The 16,551-nt window shown below is 39.4% G+C and overlaps 1 non-coding gene across 1 annotated transcript; it reads right to left on the bottom strand.

The window, feature by feature from the left end:
- Window positions 1-7,397: 7,397 nt before the first annotated feature.
- Window positions 7,398-7,469, bottom strand: TRNAC-ACA (transfer RNA cysteine (anticodon ACA)). Its single transcript has one exon. It is a non-coding gene; the product is annotated as a tRNA-Cys (tRNA).
- Window positions 7,470-16,551: the final 9,082 nt, after the last annotated feature.

Raw genomic sequence — 16,551 nt, 5'->3', positions numbered from 1 at the left:
CTCCTGAGCATGGCAACCCTTGGCAGGTCCCTGGCATGCTAAAGACTCTACCTGGGAGATTTCCTTCTCATCTCCTTTTAGCAACAATTCTTTCCCAACCAAAACAAAAACAAAGACTAGGCTAGGCACCACAGAATGAGAGGTCACTGTATACATGGTGTAAAGTACTAAGTAAGTGTAAGGTGCTAAGCGACATGTGAAAAATAAGGTAGGAAAACACTAGGCTACTAAAAAACATGGCCTCATTTAATTAAGACCTAAAGAGAGTGCTATATATTCCAAATGCACCTTAAGAACAGAATGGTTGAGAATCACAATGGTAGTTCACAGGAACACAAAGTGTAAGAGCTGGAAAGGACATGGCAGGCCACTTTTCCAGCCCTCTCTTTTCATAGTTGGAAGAAGCCCATAGAAGTTAACTGACCACTTAATTCACACGATTGATGGTGGAGCCCTGACACCTGGCCAGTAAACCACCAGTCTATATTTTTGAACTAGTAATGGATTTTCCTTTCTTAATAATGGGATGGATCATATTTAATGCTCAAAGAACTGTACTGATTGTACCAGTGAATGTGGACAAGGGCAAATAGCAAAGCTGGAACATAGTGGTTTGAAGTATTTATACAAAATAACATCTGTGTTTTCTACAAGATACAGAATATAGTGAGATGTAACAGAAAAAGGCCAAAAAGTAAGAGTTTAGAATCTCAGATTCAAGTCTTATTCCTGCCACCAACCAGCTGTGTACACTTGGACTACTATCAACTTTCCAGGCTTCAGGTTCTTCATCTAGGGAAAAATTAGGCCAGACAACCACTCAGACCCCATGTACCCATGACTCCTCCAGCTCTGCCCATTCTGGCAATGACAATACCCACTTTTTAGAGTCAAGTTCAGTGGGCCAAGAGTACCCCACTAGATGATTGCCAGTTGACTAGACTAAGGATTTAATAAGATGTTATCAGAAGTATCTAAAGGCAAACGGACTATGAAATGGATTTGGCCTTTCACGAAATCTTGGCTTAGATTTGTTACTATTTCCAAAATTACCAGGAAAGGCATTTAAAATCCTAACATTTCATAGAGAAAAAAAAGAAAAGGGTTTCTCTCGTGTACCATATATGGAGACACTTAAGCTTTTCTTATTTCTGTTAAGTTGAAAATGGAAGAGACATGACAATTATCCAGTACACAGAGTGGCATTTTAATATACTGTATCAGTAATAAATTTTGATGAATGTAAAACTAAAACTGGATTATGTAGAGAGAAGGGTCTCCTGCTTGGAAGTTATACTCTGAGATTGCCAATAACTCTTTAGACCACTGGCAGTTCCACCATGGATGGTTATACCTTGAACAGGTCTAAGGGGTGCCACTCACATAGAACCTATGTGGGTAGTGCCCTCTGGAGTTGTACATTGCACAAGTCACAGTGTACTCCGTAGTGACCCTGACCATAGAAACAATAGTGATTTCTTTCAGAATGCCATGTGTGGTAAATGAAACTTAAGCAATTTGCCTGTCTTACTAGCTCTTCTTGTATTCAGAACAAGCAGATATTCAACACAAAATTATTTCAGCTGGACAAAGAAAACATATTTTTATTTACTTAACCAACTCTCAGTCACTATTACATTGCGTTGTAGTAAATACCCAGTACCAAGAATAGCCTGGATTTTAATCCCAGCTTTTGCATTTCCTACTAGTTATGTGAGCCTTGGGAATGCTGCTTAACCTCTCTGTATATCAGTTTCCACATATATAATGTGAGGATGATAATAGTACCTGATTGAAGGGTGTTTATAAGAATTTAATTAAACATGTACATATTTCAGAATCCTTAGAAAAGTGCCGGGCACATACTAAGCTTTATGATGGATTTGTATGGATTTGTAAAATAAGTAAAAAATACAAATACCTGTTTGTTATCATTTACTGACTATTCCAGTGTGGTCTATCTATTAAACAAAATATTATATTAGTCATAGTACACTTATAGTTATACATCTGACTAAAATTTTACTGAGACAATAATTAAAGCTGAGAGAAAAATAATATATTGAGAGTTGTTTAAAACCTCTCCTTTTCTAAAATAGACTAGATATGAAAAATATGAGTTACATTCTTAACAATAAGGTACTATTTAAGATTTTGAAACAAATGTTAGGTTCAGTATTTTGGACATAAATTAGATTGTTAGTAAAGGTGAACACCTTCTTACAGGTTTCACTTCTTCTTCCAAAGTCATAAATATAAATTGTTTTCCTAAGCTGACTATTATCCATTTCATTATGAGAATATGTAAATTCAAAGAAGTTAATTTGCTCTACTAATTTGAATTTATTACCCAAATAGCATAACAACAATATTAGAAGGAAGGAAATACCATTAACACTTATTCCCTAACACATTAGTTGTTTTTATTTTGCTTTGTTTCTTTCTATACCAAGTGGTTGGGAAAAAACAAAACTAAGATGCTTAATAAGCCTCAGTCATCGTCCTCTTTCCTTATCCTCTGGGAGAAATTTTTATCCATTCAGTAAATATTTGTTGAACATTTCCTATGTGCCTAGCACTGTTCCAGGTGCCGGATATGGTTATGAACAAGATAGCCTAAGGCTCCAGTCCTCAAAGAACTTAATTCTAGTTGGGAATAAATAAGTAAATAAATAAATAAACGAAGTAATTCCAGACCTTTTGGGTTCAGGGAAGTCCCCTCTGAGGATATTTGAACTGATAGAAGAATGTTAAAGGAAGTATTAATATAAGCCATCCAAACGAGCTGAAGGCATCTGAAGGAACACATGCAAAACCTTAGCACGGGAGCCGGCTTAACATATTTGAGGAAACAAAAGGTGGCCAACGGGAATGAGATTTGTCAGCAGAGGCCCAGGAGATAGGCAGGAGTCAGCTTAGTAGGGCCTGTAGGCCATGGTAAGGAGCTTAAGATTTTATTCTAAGTGCAACAAGAAGCCTTTGGAAGATTTTAACCAAAGGTAGCACATGTTCTGTCGTTACTCTTAGGCTACTCTGATTGTTTAGTGGAGAGTGAATTATGGTGAGGCAAGAGCATGAGATAGACCCATTAGTAGTCTATGCAATCACAGTAGTCAAACCAAGAGAGGACGGTGGCTTAGACTCAAATGATGGCAGTGGAAATGGAGTAGAGTAGATGGATTCAGGGTATATTTTGGAAGTAGCATCTACAAACTTGCCAATGGATTAGATGCAGAGAACGAGGGAAAGGGAGAACCTAGAATGATTGAGATCTCAGTTTTTTGGGTTAAGCAATTGGGTATATGATGGGAGTATATACTTAGACTGAGAAAGAAACATATTTAGGACAGAACTCGAGTTCTTTTTTTTTTAATGTACATTTAGTTTGTAATGCCTATTTGGAGTTCAACTGGAAATGTCAGTTGTGCAATTGGATACACAAGTCTGAAGCTTAGGTCAATTACATAGCTGGGAGACATCAGCAGATAGTAACATTTAAAGCCATGGAACCAGAAGAAAATGAAGGAGAGAGAATTGAAAATTAGACCCTGCAACAGTCCAACTTTTATAATTCAGGCAGAGGAGAAAGAGCCAGCTATAAAAACTGAGATTAGCTCAGTGGTTTAGGAAGAAAACCAGGACAATGTGATGTTTCTGAAGTCCAGAGCACAAACTGATTTAAAAAGGAAAGAGTTCCTATGAATGCAGTTAATAGGTCAAGTAAAGTGAGAATGAAGACAAATCCGTTTGATTTGGCAATGTGGAGACTTCTGGTGATTTTGACAAGATCAGTGTTAGTGGAGTACTAGAGATTAAAGCTAGAATGGAGTGGTTGTGATTGAATAAATGTAATGAAATTGCAGTAAATATCTAAATAGAATATTTCTTAAAAATTGGCAAATTAATTCTAAAATGTATATAGAAAAGCAAAGGGCCAAGAATAGCCAAATTACTGTTAAAGATCCGTGGGGATTTTTTCATATAAGATTCCAAGACTTGTTAAAAATCTAAAATGGTTATGGAACATTGATAAACAGACATGCATGGCATTGCATAGTTTCCCTGGTGGCTCAAACAGTATAAGAATCTGCCTGCAATGCAGGAGACCTGGGTTCAATTCCTGGGTTGGGAGGATCCCAAAGTGAAAACTCAAATCACAAAGTAGAATAGGGGATGTTTGCAACAACTACAACCACAATGGATTAGAATCCAGGATATCTCAAGATCTCCTACCAATGAATATCAAAAGACATGTGACTTGGCAGAAAAAGCAAACAACATATAAAAAAATTTCATAGTAATCTTTAATGACAAACTGACATATGGAAAGACAAGTGTTAGTCCATCAGTCGTGTCCAACTCTTTGCCACCTGTAGCCCACCAGGTTCCTCTGCCCATGGAATTCTCCAGGCAAAAATACTGAAGTGGGTTGCCATTCCCTTCTCCCGGGGATATTCCAGACCCAGGGATCGAACCCAGGTCTCCTATATTTTAGACAGGAAAGATGTCCAGCCTTTTTAATAAATTTAAAAATGCAAATTAATATGATAATGAGATAATACTTTACATCTGCTGAATTGACAAAATTAGGAAGTCAAGCAATACCAGGTGTTGGAAAGGATGCAGTAATCCGAAACTCTTAAAAATCCTTCTGAGAATTCAAATTGGTAAAACCAACTTGAAAAACTATTAACATTATTTTATAAAATTGAATAATCACATAGCTGAACAATTCCATCCCTGATAATATCCTAATGAAATCAATGGCTTGTTCATTACCTCACTCTTCATAACAGTACAAATGAGAAACAACACAAACATGTACTGACCAGAAAATGGATTAATAAATTATAGAACATTCTCATAATGCATTATGTTTAAGTGTAAATGTTTTACATTTAAGAATGAACTGCAGCTACATCAAACAATATGGAAGAATCAAGGTCCATACATACAGAATGATACTATTTTTTATAACACTCAAAATCAAAAAAATAAATAATGCATCGTATTTTTTGGTGATTTGTTCTTGTTGTTCAGTCACTAAGACATGTGACTCTTTGTAGCATGCCAGGCTCCTCTGTCCTCCACTATTTCCCAGAGTTTGCTCAAATTCATGTCCTTTGAGTCAGTGTTTGGTGATAACACTATCCAAAACCCAACTTAAGTTATCATCACAGACCCACGTCAACACAGGGCTTCTCTGAGGAGCAGACAGTTTGAATAGGTGCAACTGAGGAACTGAGGAATAAACATTTTGTTCTGTGATTTGTCACCAAGGGTCTTCAAGAAGTTCACACACACACACACATGCCCTGCCCTGCCCTGCCCAGGTCTGACCCAGGGGTGAGGGGCAAGGAAGGAATACTGAACACTGGAATCTGAATCTGAATTTGTGGTTGGTTCCTCCCTCAGCTGCAGAAGACTTTCATTCTGTGGAATAGGAACTTGCTTTATATCCTATCCAGTGTATTCCTGCTCTATGGCTTCTTAGAATAAACTATGGTTTATTGGCTCTTCATAGCCTTTTGTGTGCTTCCCCAGTGGCGCAACTGGTAAAGAATATCCCTGCAATGCAGAAGACCTAGGTTCAATCTCCGGGTCAGGAAGATCCCTTAGAGAAGAAAATGGCAACCCACTTCAGCATACTTGCCTGGAGAATTCTGCCAACAGGGGAGCCTGGTGGGCTACAGTCCATGGAGTCACAGAGTCAATATTTTCTATTACAAAAAGCCAAATTTTTGCAAATCAAAAGATCTTACCCTCAGGCTATTTTATCTCCCTCAGTTAGTTCAGTCACTCAGTCATGTCCAACTCTTTGCAACCCAATGGACTACAGCACGCCAGGCTTCCCTGTCCATCACCAACTCCCAGAGCTTGCTCAAACTCATGTCCATTGAGACAGTGATGCCATCCAACCATCTCATTTTCTGTTGTCCCCTTCTCCTCCTGCCTTCAATCTTGCCCAGCATCACAGTTTTCCAGTGAGTCAGTTCTTCACATCAGGTGGCCAAAGTATTGTAATTTCAGCTTCAGCATCAGTCCTTCCAATGAATATTCAGGACTTACTTCCTTTAGGACTGGTTTCATCTCCTTGTAGTCCAAGGGACACTCAAGAATCTTCTCCAACACCAATTCAAAAGCATCAATTCTCTTTGCTCAGCTTTCTTTATGGTCCAGCTCTCTCATCTGTACATTACTACTGGAAAAACCATAGCTTTGACTAGACAGACCTTTATCTCCCTAGGTAATTAAAAAACTATTTTGAAATTCAAAAATCTAGGCAGTGATCTCTTTGTTCTCTGCTGTATCAAATACTCCTCCTTTCCTAGGACAATAAGCCTTAGATTCAAGGTATACTCTTAATGGCAATGAGGGTGAAAAAAACGTAAACTACTGAAAAATTCAAGAGATATTAAAAATAATATTTTCCTTTGCTTCTTAGCATAGGATTCCCTGCCCTTCAGAACAAAGGACCCCTTTCTATCATTCCAGTTGCTCTGCCTGGTATTTTATCAATGCATTTTGCATTCAAGCTACAACTGATTTCATACTTGTAATTCCCAAGAGCACAGAGCACTTTGATGGCATCATGCCTTTGTATATGTGGTTTCCTTTTGCCTGAAATACCTTCCTTTTAAGCCTGCCTCCTCATTTTATGATATACTCCTAAACTGGAGATTAAGCTATTTTCTGTCAGTGCCAAACCCACCTTTCTCAGGTTGGAGCTATGCAAGCCAGCTTCCTTTTTAGCCATCAGAATTCCTTTTGGTTTCTGTCAATAGGGGGCACTAAAGGAAGACCAGGAGATGGGAAGGCATGAGGAAGTTGAAGGGACTAGTTCCTTCCTATTTGCTTGCTGTTTCTGTAAAGTCACCCAGCAGTGACCCTTATTTTGACAACAGCAGTTGTTTCCATCCCTAGAAGAACCAGCTTCATCCTACTTTCCTCAGAAACACCAGCACCAGCCAGCCATATTTCCTCCTCCAAGGTCTGGGTCCCACCTGTGCATAGTATTTCATTCAGCTTCTAAATTCTAATAACCCTGATCTCTTCCCTTGGTTTGCTCAGACCTAGGAGGTGGTAGCTGCTTCCTGAAGTTTTTGTCTCTATGAAACCTCAGTGTTCCCTTTTTGCATTTTCAGTTCTCCAAGACCTGACTGACTAATTTCTGGTATTAAATTTTCTCTATTGGAATTCTTAATGTGCTTTTGTTTCCCTGACTGATACTTGTTCTCTGCTAAGTGAAAGGTAGCAGAATAAAGTGAAAGTGAAGTCGCTTAGTTGCGTCCAACTCTCTGCAACCCCATGGACTGTAGCCTACCACGCTCCTACATCCATGGGATTTTCCAGGCAAGAATACTGGAGTGGGTTGCCATTTCCTTCTCGAGAGGATCTTCCCAACCCAGGGATCGAACCCGGGTCTCCTGCATTGTAGGCAGACACTTTACCGTCTGAGCCACCAGGGAAGCCTCAAAATATGCCAGAATATGCCACCTCAAAATATGCCATTTTGACATAAGGATTATTTAGAGCCGAAGGAAATTGAGAAGAAATAGATACAAGAAAAGCCCTGTGCCCTCTTCCTATTTGCCTAAAAGACATAAATTTGTAAAGGTGTTCCCCACTCCCTTCTCTACCAGGAAGAAGCTAATTACCCCAGAGATATCTACTTCACAGACCTTACTGAGTGAAGATCCTTGGCTTTGCACAGGAAAGAATTCAAAAGCAAAGCCATAGTAAAGTAAAAGTTGGTTTATTTAGAGAGATACACACTCTAGGAACAGAATGTGGGCCGTCTCAGGAGGCGAGAGTGGCCCTGGGAGGTACATATTCCATAGACAGATTGCAGCCCATCTCAAAAGATGAGAGGACCCTGAGATGAGCGGGTGGTTAGTTTTTACAGACTGGATAACTTCATAGGCTAAAGTAAAGAGTGGGAGGAGTATTCTAACTACTTTGGAGAAGGGGTGGGGATTTCTGGGGTTTGGGGCACCACCCACTTTTTGGCCTTTCAAGGTCAACCTTGGAACTGTCATGGAATCTGTGGGCATTCCATTTAGCATATGCTAATATATTACAATGAGTGTATAATGAGGCTCAGGGTCTGCTGGGAGTCAAACCTTTTACCATCTTGGGCCTTGTATGTTCTAACTGGTTTTTGTTGTATCCTGTTCTTAATGGTTGTGTCATTCTTTTAATGTTCGTGCCCTGCCCCCTTCCTTTCTGTCTCACTTTCTTCCTAAAATGCTTTGTTTATGTCTGATTCCCTTACTACCCTGCAAGCTATTCGTGGTGTTCCTTTATTTCCACTGTCTAGGAGAGTCCTGGGATACAGTAGCTACTTAATGTATAATTATTAAATAAGCATTTCCATACTACTGTAGTTTCCATTATAATTTTTGGTCTTTGCACAATACTTTGTGTAGGTTATGTGCCACAATTTACTTAATCACTGCCTTATTATTGGATATGAAGATTTTTTCCAGGTTCACTATTATAATCAATGCAGTAGAGTATTTTTTGGCAAACAGCTTGTTTTCTCATAAAGAGAGTTATTATTTTTTTTCTTTTTCTTACGAGAAGGGTAGAATATGAGTTAGTGGGGAAAAAAAGAGTTTCATTTTTCCCAGTTGGTGTCAATGATGGTAGGCCATTGTTGGTAGGTTAGAGGATGATTGGGCTTCCCTGGTGGCTCATATGGTAAACAACCTGCCTGCAATGCAGGAGACCAAGTTTGTTCCCTGGGTCAGGAAGAAGGAGAAGGGAATAGTTACCCACTCTAGTATTCTTGCCTGGAGAATTCCATGGACAGAGGAGCCTGGTGGGCTAGAGTCCATGGGGTTGCAAAGAATCAAACACAACTGAGCAACTAACACACTTAGAGGATATTTGAGAGGGGTCCTTATACGTTTAGAAGGCCAATGAAAAAATTTGATTCACAAGTTAAAATAGTTTCTTAATAACTTCCAAATCAAGATACGTCCCAGTATTCTAGACCAAGTATATCTACATGCCTGAATCCTCATTGTCTCCAGCTTCTCTTTGAGCACACAGAAGCAGAAAGAAATTAGGTGGCATTTGACCTTAGAAATGGGGTGGTTGGAGTTTGAGGAACAGGATAATATATAATTAGTCAATAGAAATGAAAATCAGCTGAAGCCACTATCTTTGAATCATACCAAAGTTTGATTTCACTCTGTTTGGAAACCTCCAAAATATAAAGGAATCTCTTAATACATAAAACAGAAACACTCATGAAAATTTTGTCTAAATAGAAATTCCCTCTACTGAACTTTCTTTTCCTAAATAGTTTTCATTTTGTAATTGGAGATGTGTTTCCAACATGACATGAAGTCTAGCCCGCATTCTTTCCTAAGCTGTTTTCTGACCACTATAGTTTCAAACAGGTTTTAGAATTGCCAAGTTAAAGAAGAGAGAGGTAGACAGACAGAGGAAAGTGATGCAAGCCTAAAATTGACTTGACTTCTAGCTTTGGGACGGAAACTTCATGGACCTGTGGCCTCATCCATAAATTGAGTAGAAGGTCCCCAAAGCCCTTTCTAACTCTGGCTTTCCATGAGCTTAGATGTTTTAGTCCTGATATGTGCAGAGACCTCAGTGAAGCTCAAATTAGCTTTTGTCTTCCCTGATGTCGTGAACACAGAGCGCAACCGAATTCCCTTGCAGGTATAAGGCATCTTGTATCCCCCTGTCCAGATTGAAAAAAAAAAAAACAAGCAAAAAAGCCCAAAGAATTAATTGTTGTGACTCCTCAGGAAATGTGTGTCTACTTTATTCATAATGATTTGTATGTTCTCCTTCCTCCAGATCTTTATGGAATCTGACTTGAACTCATTTTGCATTCTTTGTTGACAGACAGTCCTGAAATAAATCTCTTACAATCTGCAAAAGACATTGTTGCCCAATTTAGCTGAACCTAATCAGGAGAAATCTAATGGAAGTGAATAGCTTTTCCTTGCAATTTATCAAGACTGTTTTTAATTTTATATTGTTATTGTTGTTGTTTTTAGCCCAGAGTTAAAGTATATTCACTTCGATTTGGAGAAATCACCCTGGGCCGTACCACATGCCCTGGGTTTAGTTTGCAGATAATGAAAGGACTGCTGTCTTCTCTGCCCCTTCAGGTTTACCCAAAATTTGTCAGAAGAAAAGGCATTCATACAGCTCCATGTTTCATTTTTTTTTTTTTCAGTTCCTCCAATTTCCTCTCTAAAAGCACATGCAGCTGTTTATAAAATGCCTCTATTTAGAAGTCCTCTTTAGGAGGCAAAAGGAAATCTTAGGCTTCTTTCAGATAATGTTTTGTGAATAAGGCTGAGAATAAATAATATATTACTGTTTTTAAGGAGAAAATTCATTGCTGCCACCCCTACCAAGAGGAATCAGTACCCTCACCATGGACCTCTGCTTAGGAAAGGTGGCATTCAAAGGCAACCAGCCGTCTCTACTGCCGGCTTGTCAGGTTGGGGGGGGCAGGACTGCTATGCTCCAGTTTAACTAGCTGGGAGGGACTGTTTTCAAGGGGAATGGAGGTCATTAAACAGGGCAGCCCTTATTTGGCTATCTCAGCATTCTGAAGTGATGCTAGACATGGAAAGTGATGAAAATCAAACAGGAATGTTCAATAAGGGCAACTGGTCACTGTTAGGAAAGCAGATTTCCCCTGTACTATTCCTCTTTGTTTGAATTCAAGCAGTGAACATTGCAAAGTCCAACTAATGTGATAAATGATCTGTAAGTCGTGACACAGTGCATACATATTTTAAATACAAGCCAAAATTTGTCATTTAGTTTGAATGTTGCTTAAAATTAGAACTGTTCTTTTATCACAATTATAGCTTCAGTTTAGTAAAAGGCAGTGTTTCAGTTCTTTATCTTCATAAGCAAGCAATTGCATATTCAGCTGTCAACAAACTCTTATTGAACACCTACTCTGTGCTAGTCTGATTCTGATTCAGAACCTTGATTCTTGTCCCATTCACCACATTATTTTTAACGCAAAAATTAAAACTAATATGTTATACTTTAAGGTCTTTTCCTATTTTTCTGTAGGCTAGCAGAGAGAAAATTGCCCAGGCAACTTCAACTACTACTGAGATCTGGAGATACACAGTCCTAAAAAGAAAGAAAAGTTCCCTGCCCATGTGGAGGTGTCTTTCTTTCTCCAGAGAGAAGCAGGTGGGTAAGTAAGTAATTGAAAGATAATTATAGATAATTGAAAAATAATTATAAATAATTGTAAATTTGGGGTAATTAAAAAAAAAGAAAACTAAAACAGGATCTTTTGATAGAGACTGGCACAGTAAGGGATAACTCCTCTAAGGTGATTGTGGAAGACTCGTTCAGGAGGTCTCGTTTGATCTTGGGCTTCCCTGGTGGCTCAGTGGTAAAAGAATCTGCTTACAGTGCAGGAGATGTGTGCAGGAGATGCAGGTTCGATCCCTGGGTCAGGAAGACCCCCTGGAGAAGGAAATGGCAACCCATTCCAGTATTATTGCCTGGGAAGTCCCATGGACAGAGGAACCTGGCAGGCTACAGTCCATGGGGTCACAAAAGAGTCAGACACAACTTAGCAACTAAACAGCAACAACATATGATCTTAGACCTGAATTATGAGGAAGGCCCCAGCCATGGAAAATTTGGAGGAAGAACCCGGGGAGCATTCAGGGAAAGCCCCAAGGGGGTAACCTTGGTGTAGTCAAGGAATAAGAAGAACAAGGTGCCTGCAGGACTATGAGTTAAAAGAGATCTACGAGATAGGGTCATAAAGATGAGAAGGGGCTGGATAATACAAGTCCTGTAGACTATGGTAAAGTAAAACTGGATAACATTGAAAGACTGCAGGGTATCAGTATTATTTATGCTTTAAATTTATTATTCTGTCTGATTATGGAAAACAGGTGGAAGCAAGAAGGGCAGCTTAAAGTAATTGCGATAAGCAATTAGCAGCTTAATATTGGCAGAGATAGGAAGTAGAGTGAATGGATTTGAGATGTTTTAGAAGCAGAACCCGGAGAAGGCAATGGCACCCCACTCCAGCACTCTTGCCTGGAAAATCCCATGGATGGAGGAGCCTGGTAGGCTACAGTCCATGGGGTCGCTAAGAGTCGGACACGACTGAGCGACTTCACTTTCCCTTTTCCCTCTCATGCACTGGAGAAGGAAATGGCAACCCGCTCCAGTATTCTTGCCTGGAGAATCCCGGGGATGGCGGAGCCTGGTGGGCTGCCGTCTATGGGGTCGCACAGAGTCGGACACGACTGAAGCGACTTAGCAGCAGCAGAAGCAGAACCTCTAAACTTGCTGAATAATTAGATATGGAGGTGAGGGAAAGGTAGGGAACCAGGAAAAAGGTTAAGGTTTGAACAACAGAGAATGACAGTGTCATGAGATGGAGAATTGAATTCACAGAGGAAAAGATTTGACATGAAGGTAGGAATGGAGAATTCTTTGCATCTTGTTACATGGGAGATTTCTTTTGGACATCTGACTGGAGATACGAAGACTGGAGAAATAAAGTAGGTACCGTTGGTTTGTAAAAGATGATGTAAAACTATGGGAGAGAAAATAGGAAGCCCAGGACCGGGCCATGAGGCACTCCATTAGAAGTTCAGGACAGAGTGACAAGGAAATAAGCGTAGTACTTAATATACTGTAAATGGAGGCCAAATGCTGGATATAAAATGCATTAGAGGAAGAATCAAAGGTGTCATAAACATGCTGAAAACTGCAGCACTCGGGCATGTTAACTTCCTGCTGTGGTGAAAATAAAGATGAAATTCATTTCATCTGAGTTAGCAAATATCATGGAAAAATAAATGATCTTTATTCCATGAGGGTATTTATAACACGTGACTGTCTCTGCATCACTGCCACCCTTGTAAGCAGTTCTTCAGGTGCCATGATTTGTCTCAGATAGGAGTGCTCTGTGTCCTGGGATGATTTGGGGGACAGCTATAGCACACCTGTGTTTATTCATGATTTGGAGAGTCCTGTTTGGTAATACTGAGTCATTTCCCCAATGCTTCAAGAAATTAGATATGGTGGGGATCATACTTACATGTGTAAAATCTCTGAATTAGTTCTATAGGAGTGATGGTCCAGTCTAGTCAGTTCTTAGAAACCAAACCCTTGAAGTCTTCTACAGGGATAGCTCTCATGTTAATATGATACATGAGGCATGCCAGCACCAATCAAGACAGAGTCCAGTGGCTCAGGCAGTGACCAGGGGCTTTGGAACCAGGCCATCTGTCTTCAAATCCCAGCTCTGCCATTTTCTGGCTACGTGTCCTAAGACAAGTTACCCAAGTTCTCCAAGTCTCAGTTTCCTTATCTATTAATAATGACAATACTTCACAAGCTTATTATGAGCTTTAATGAGATACCATGTGCTGAGTGACTAACCTCGTGCCTCGATGAGTTGCTAGAAGATCCTCAAAAAATTTTGGTCTCTCTCTTCCCTCTTCATCCCAGTAACACACTCTAACCCACTAAAACCCCAGGTAATTCTGATTCTGGCCCCATTCACTACATTACTTTTTGAATGTTAAAATTAAAACTAAAATGTTACACTCATAGATCACTTCCTGAATCAGTGATCCTTTTTGTGAGCTGGCAGAGAGAAAATTGTCTAGGCAACTTCTACTGCTATTACAGTATGAGAAAAATTCTCACTCAGGGAGGAGCACTGTTTCTCAGTCTGGTTAATTTCCTCAGCGTTGGGACAGTGCTGAAACTTCCTATTTAAATTCTAGAATTTGAATTTAGTATCTAAAACCAGTAATAACAGAAAAACTTCCGAGCAACTGCTTGCCAGATTTCTCTATGGTACGCGGTTCAATAAATCTGTCACAGAACCATTGCCATTTTTTCTCATTTAATTTGTTAATTCAATTAGTATATACAAAGGCCCTACTAGATGCCCAACACAAGGTAGACAAGGGAGTGACCATGATGAGCAAGGTGGACACAGTCCCTGCACTCACTCTTGCACAGGCCAAGGTTAAACAGCCTGTTCCACTGGCAGAGACGTGGTGTCCCTCCCCTGCTCCATTCACAAGAGGTCATTCACTTACACACAAATGCAACTTGTTTAAGATTCCTGGAATTGTTTGGAAATAGGAACTAGAGGTTACTGCCATCTTTTCCCAGACAGCTTTCTTTTTAATCGAGGAATAGGATCTACTTCTTTGTGTGTATATTTTTAATTATAAAAATAACACATGCTTGCTTTAAAATGTGTTAATTTCCCCTAAAGTGGAAAGCTTCTTCTCCTTGCCAGAAGAGAAGCAATTAGAATTTGGTGTCTACACTTCCCAGACTTTTTTCCTAAGAAGATACAAATGCATATCTGTGCATACACACTCCCATGTCCCATAGATACCCAATGTTTTGTTTGCTTTGTTTTTAACAAATATCATACTGTTCTGTAACTTGATTATTTTTACTTAGCAGTGTGTCATGGGCATATTTCAGCATATTAATCTAACTGCATTTTTAGTGTGCTACACAACAGTTATAGAATTAATCAATCATACTTGCTTTTTAACCTTCTTCTATCGCTAGAATTTCTAGTTGTTTCCAATTTATTGATATTAGAGACAATTACTTAGTAAATGTTCTTGTAAATATATATTTTCTCATTTGTATGGCTTATCTGGACTAGAATCTTTTAAGTGAAATTGCTAGGTCAAAGCAGTTGTGCATTTTAAACTTTGAAAATGTAAAATTGCCTTCAAGAAAGATGACACCCAATTTAGTTTCCTGTCAACACCATGTGAAAATACTCACTTCCTCCCTCTCTGAATATTATCATTCTTAAGATTGCCAGTCTGATGGGAAAAATGGAATTTCATTCTAGTTTGCAAACTTCTGGTTTCTACTCTAACATGTAAAAAGCTTGGAAAACACCATTTTCTTACAAGGAAAATCTGGACAAGCTGAAAATCAATGATTTTTCTTAGATCCATCACAGAATTTAAGTTTCAAGGTAAACCACACCCTGAAATCTGGAGAGACAGGTGCATCCAGAGAGAGACAACAAAAGTCAGTGGACCAATAAGGGTGTGACCACTTAATTTAACTAGTAATTGTGACAAATTGCTGGAGGCAGAGTATGGACTAGTGTGACTGAGAAACACCTGGGGCCCCAATCGTCAGAGGGCCCCCCCCCCAGTTTTGAGGTGTTTTTTTCCTCCAGGAACCCCACCACATTCTCATGGTGAGGATCTCAGAAAAACCTCCTCCTCCCCCATGGGATAGGGAGGCAGAGGAAGGAGATGGGAAGAATAGCAAAGATATAACCCTCCTGGATCCTTCTCCATAGTGAAGTCTCACTGTCCAGGGACAGTACTGAAACTGTATCCCACTTGGAGGCGGGCATTTCCACCACAGCCAGCCCCTAGCCTTCCTGTCTCAACTAAAACAACCTCCCAAAATATAGTTAATAGGATACTGGGAATGGAGTATGGGAGAAAGTCCTCTACTTAGTGAAGAGGGAGAGAAACACTTTTAAGACACAGGCCCACCAAAGATGAACTTAATCAGATTATAAAAACTTCCCTTCCCCCATACCTTACCGCCGTTCCAATAAGCCTTCAATGGGTTACAGCTGAAAGATCTGCACAGCCCCCTGGCTTTCTGAGTGGGAGTACAAAGGGAAGCCTGAAGCCAAGAGAGCATAGAAAAATAAGAGCACCAGAGAAATTTGAAGCCTGTGGAACTTTTACAGCAAACTTGAAACATAGCCCAACTCCAAGCCAGATTAACATAAATCCTTACTCTAAAGGCCTGATTACCTCACTACCTACTATAACATATCAGGTTTTCAACCAAAAAAATTACAAGGCATACTAAAAGACAAGAAAAAAACAGTCTGAAGACACAAAGCAAGCCCTAGTACCAGATTCAGATATAGTACAGATGTTGGAATTATCATACAAGGAATTAAAATAACTATGATTAATATGTTAAAAGCACTAATAAAACAAATATAAAACAAATTCAGTAACATCAGCAGAAAGATGGAAACTGTAAGAATCAGAAGGAAATACTAGAAACGAAAAACTGTAATGGAAATGAAGACTATCTTCAGTAGTCTCATCTGCTGGATGCAGTGAGGAAAAAGACAGTGAATTTGAAGTAGCCCAATAGAAACTTCACAAATAGAAACTCAAAGAGAAAAAAGAATTAAAAAAAAAATAACATTCAAAAATACAGAGTGAAGTAAGTCAGAAAGAGAAAGACAGATGTTGTATATTAATCATGCATATGGAATCTAGAAAGATGGTACTGATAAACCTATTTGCAGGGTAGCAATGGGCTTCCCTCATAGCTCAATTGGTAAAGAATCTGCCTGCAATGCAGGAGACCCCAGTTCAATTCCTGCATCAGGAAGATCCACTGGAGAGGGGATACGCTACGCACTCCATTATTCTTGGGCTTCCCTTGTGCCTCAGCTGGTAAAGAATCTGCCTGCAATGTGGAAGATCTGGGTTCGATCCCTGGGATGGGAAGATTCCCCTGAAG

Source organism: Giraffa tippelskirchi, chromosome 2 (assembly GCF_054371585.1).
Source record: "Giraffa tippelskirchi isolate mGirTip1 chromosome 2, T2T-mGirTip1v1.2.pri, whole genome shotgun sequence".
Lineage (NCBI taxonomy): Eukaryota > Metazoa > Chordata > Mammalia > Artiodactyla > Giraffidae > Giraffa > Giraffa tippelskirchi.
This window is presented reverse-complemented; position numbering and strand designations above follow the sequence as displayed.